The 4,928-nt window shown below is 41.3% G+C and overlaps 1 long non-coding RNA gene across 1 annotated transcript; it reads left to right on the top strand.

Moving 5' to 3' along the window:
* The first annotated feature begins 3,200 nt into the window (after nucleotides 1–3,200).
* Nucleotides 3,201–4,519, top strand: LOC133023333 (uncharacterized). Its single transcript, XR_009683051.1, has 4 exons — nucleotides 3,201–3,637; nucleotides 3,859–3,967; nucleotides 4,087–4,180; nucleotides 4,272–4,519. It is a non-coding gene; the product is annotated as an uncharacterized LOC133023333 (long non-coding RNA).
* The last annotated feature ends 409 nt before the right edge of the window (nucleotides 4,520–4,928 follow it).

Raw genomic sequence — 4,928 nt, 5'->3', positions numbered from 1 at the left:
TTATTTCTATGTTGAGTTTCATTCATTAGGTGTGGACTTGATGCATTTTAAGATAAAAAAGCAAAAAAGATGATGTGTTTCTGAGGTGAAAAGATTTTAGATATCCGCTTCTGAAAGGCATTCACACACATCTTTATTTAATAGTTAACAAAGAGTAAATCTGGTGCCTCACAGCCTCACTTAACCGTCAAAAAATTGCCATCCAATATTTAATACTAGCAATACATCAGATGAGGCTGTTGGAAGAAACATATATGTATAACTGTGTGTCAAGAGATATACAATATTTTATTAGTAAATTATGTGTGAGCATAAACAGATTAAAGAGGAGTGGACTGAACAAATAACCCTTGAGGGGGCTCCATATGAAAGGCCATCTTCAACAGAAGTATTGAAATATCTCAGAATAAGACCAACACAGCAGAGAACTGGATTGAAGGCTAGGATAGAAACATTATGTTGTCTGAGCTTATTTTATAACCATTGGCAACTCTGACCAGAGAAGTATCTCTACCAAAATAGAGTTAAGAAAAAATGACTTCTCAGAAGTTTGCATATGACAGTGCATTCATTTTAATTATTTTAGAAAAGGTGGATTTGAACATGGATCAGGAACTTACTGCCTGAATAGAGCTCATTTAGTCAAACTCAACAGCTCATGAAATTCAGATATTACCTATAATTTGCAGTCTGTGTTTTGGATAAAGCTTGAGCAGGGTAAAGGCAGATTGGTTTTATACAGAACGGACTGAATCTGCACTGTTTCACAGGAGCCCCGGCTCGAACCGGCTGAACACCGTTTGACTGACCACATCCAAACCTCTGCTTTTCTCCAAACACCGAGCGGAGTCTCAGCCTCAGACTGTCAGTCACACACCCACTCACTTTTCATCTTCACCTCAGCGCCGACGCTCTCTCTCTCTCAGGTTTCAATATGCTGTCCTTCATCCTTCATTTCTCAGCAGATTCCATTTACCTTCTCTATATATTTCACTGACACCTTTTTCAGCCTTTTTCGCCCTTTCTTTCAGCGCCCCACCGCCACCCCCACCCCGCTGTCCCTCTCCCGCTAAAGCAATCATCTTTCTTCCTTTCTCTCTTTATTTACATGACACAGAGGTTCTCTCACAGGCAGGCAAAAGGCTGGCTTTTACAAAATGGTTCAGGTTTAATATCTTCCTCTTGATTTTCATCACAGCCCAGGAGCTTCATAGCAGAACTAACAGTCCTCTCGTAATCGCATTGTCCTTCTGTAAATATCATGGGCCCAGTCTCATCTTTATTTTATTACCACCTCTATCAGTAGAGACCCCCAGTGTAGACCAATATCATTTAGACTTGAGGTCCAGCCGACACTGGTCTCATATCATCCGCCCCTGCACAAAATACATCATCTGAAACACAAAGGTCCTCATCAATAAGACCGTGACTCCAGAACAATAGATTTAGGCTAATATGTCAATGTTGGTCATCAATAAAAAAATATATATATTTCGAACAGAATAACAGAATATTTCGACAAATGAGCTCAAATTTTGTTTCAGAATTCAGTTCTAGCCAGAGTAGTAAATCAGACAGGCCAATAGGATCCGTTTCTCTGCCGACAAAAGCTCATGGCCAGGGTGGAAGTGGGTTCTAATGCCTCCTTACACTGGTTACCAGTGGCTGCCCGCATCCGTTTCAAAACACAAGTGCTTGAGTACCGTGCTGTGAACGGATCGTGTCCAGTCTACATCCAGGACATGGTTGAACCTTCAACACAATCATCACTTTTTATCGTCCTGGCTCCTAAATGGTGGAACGAGCTCCCCAATGACATCAGGACAGCAGAAAGGCTAGGAATGTTCCGCCGAAGACTAAAGACACACCTCTTCCGACTATACCTTGGATAAAATATTTGTTCCACTTATATGGCACTTAGATGTAGCACTCTGTAGTTTGGCTTTCTTGAATGAACTTGTACTTACTTGATTCTTCTTGTTCTGGGTTTGTACCCTCATGGTTGAATGCACTTATTGTATAAGTTGCTTTGGATAAAAGTGTCAGCTAAATGAAATGAAATGTAATGTGATGTACTTACACCGCCCCATAAATCAAGGTGAAGTAGCAGAGTAGAGAGTAACCCTGGAAAACCCCATGTTTTCTCTCAAACTAGACAGAAACAGGAGGTATCCACCGTCTCAGTGTCCCGAGATCAGTTGTGACCACAGTGTTTTAAAATATATAGAGTGAAGGTTAATACAATCACAGCTTACTTTAACACATCTCATACCTAGCACTGCATGAAAAGAAGCGTTTGTGTCAATCTGTGTCGCAGAGAAGTGTTGGCACATCCTTCGGTTAACGACTTTCACACGTATCTGCAGGCAGCAAAGGAAACGCTCAGGGTTCCTGCAGTTGTCAAGCCTGTGAGCTGTTGAGATTTGACCCCCCCTGCTCCAACTCCTAGAGGACGCTTTCACATGCAAATGACAATGCTCTGAGCTTCACAAATGCAAATCAGTTTCCCTGAGAGCAGATAACACCAATGTGTAAGAGGCACCAACAAACTATCTGGCTGAGTAAACCAGGCTTAAAATAAATATTAAACCTGAAATTTTAAATTGTTCTTAAGTAAGTAAGTGTGCTATAATGAATTATATTGTATACCACGAACAAAGGTCAATGCAGTCAAAAGAAATGAAACAATGCACTTTATTTCAAATTTTTATTGTCATCCAATCCTAAATCTCAACAACTGTACAGAGTGGCATGATTACAGTCACTTTTTCAATTGTGCTGGTTAAATGCACAGAGGAAGTGTAAACCACACCTCTACCAGCAAATAAATGATGCTGGGTATGATCATCTGTGTCCTGTAAGCTCCAAACTTCTACTGGCTTTCCATAAAAATATCTGTCCTCCCAAAATACTGGCATCAAATTCACATGTCAATGGCAAACTAAGCTGTTCCATGAATTATAAATGGTACCTTTTCACCACTACTTTCAAAATTGCTATGAAACATTCATTGATTTAATGATTTAATAATAAAAATAGTAATATTTAATCCCCCATGGACTGCACAGTGACAAAACACAGCAGCCGGCTGTTTGGATACAACATACATCTCCACTCAGTTTGATTATTATTTTAAATATAAAGGAGACACAATATAGAGCTTAAATTCCTTCATAATTTGAACTTCAATTGTCTCATTGTTGTTATTAAACTTTCTCAGTATTCCATTAAAACAGTCAACACTTTTATCCAAAGCGACTTACGATAAGTGCATTCAACTATAAGGTTACGAACACAGAACAGCGTGAATCATGTGTGTAAATGTACTAAACACCACAAAAAATAAACCTGGCCTCAGTCAAATACTTATCCCATATGAATTAACCGCTGCTCACGTCACCCGCTCGCGTCATCAGCTGATGGACTCGTCCAATCAGAGCCTCGTAAACGCCGTGCAGCAGCGTCGAGTGTCCCGCAGACAGGAAGCGGGTCGTGTTTAGCTTGTCCCGTACGAGTGACTCTGTCTTCGGGGTAAATAACTTGCTGAAGTCGACACGACGCTGTTCCCTGGAGGAGAAGATGAGTGCGTGTGGACGAGTCGAGGCGGAGAAGACGGGCGCACAGTCCCTGAGTTACGGTGAGCTAGAGCCGCCATGCTAACCACTAAGCTAACTGGTACATCTGAAAGCATGTCCGCCACTCTTTGGGATAGCGAGAAAGTTGCTTAAATACGAATACAGCATCGAGTGCTGGAGCAGATCTAGTGCATGTGTAAATATGTATGAATTACTTAGATGTAACAGTTTGTTCTCGTTAAGTTTTTTCATCAACGTGACTTTTTTCTGTATGTTTTCACAGCCTCAGCCCCCCCCCCACACACACACGCACACACACACACAAACAAAGAGGCGTTAGGCTGAGACGCTGAAAGTCCGGATTTAAAGTGCAGAAAAGGAAGCCATTGAATGTAAGTAACTGTTTATGAATTGTTTTGGTGTTTTTTTGCTGTGGATCTTCCAACGGTGATGCAGCGCGGCTATTTCCGTTTATTAATAATAAAGTCATGTTACATGTGTTGTTTTCCAGCTGCCTGTCCATGACGTACAAAGACACACTATGAGCCAGTATGATCCGACCAGACCTTACATCAGCATTGAGGAGTTGTCGGAGAAGAAAGAGGGTAAGGTTATATTCATTAAATAATTTTCCAGTTACATGTAAAGGTGTATGTTGTCATTGAACTGTGCTAATTTTACTGAATGTGTTTACAGCTGATTGAAGCGGGACAGATGACATGGATCCATCCTTCCACAGCCAGGAGTGCACCGACCTGTGTCCCACACTTCATATAAGACTGGAAGCTACACTGATCTCACAGCTACACACCACAGACGTCTACACACTGGAGAAGAGTCCCACAAAGAAGTCATGACCCAGAGGCTGCAGAGAAACATTTCAAGCCTCATCTGAGTTTTTGTACAATATTTTTGCTGTATGTAAATAAAGCTTTCACTCCACATATACCTTGTTCACATTTGTTCCCTGTACAATATGTTCACCTATAACATCAAGCATCACATGAATGTTTAGTTTTAATTAACTGCAGTGCTTTTGGTAAAGGCTTACTTATAAATAATAATAAATATTAATATATACATTTTTATTATAAATATTGTGTGGGAGGGGCTTACCCCACGTGCGGAATGCTGTGACCCCACGTGTGCACTGCAATGACCCATAAGGTGACCAATAGCAACACTTCTACCAACCAATCACGAGTGACATTAGTTTCAAGGGTCTGTGGTTTCCTCCAATGGTGAGTAGAGAGAGGTTCTAGCCAGCGGCTGGACTCCGATTCATATGCTAATTAGATCACACGTCGCGATCGGTCCGCGAGGCTCAGCGAGCCCCCCCGCGGCTCTCTCCTT

The sequence above is a fragment of the Limanda limanda genome, chromosome 17 (assembly GCF_963576545.1).
Source record: "Limanda limanda chromosome 17, fLimLim1.1, whole genome shotgun sequence".
NCBI lineage: Eukaryota > Metazoa > Chordata > Actinopteri > Pleuronectiformes > Pleuronectidae > Limanda > Limanda limanda.
The sequence above is the reverse complement of the archived record's forward strand: the minus strand, read 5'-3'. Positions and strand labels throughout refer to the sequence as shown.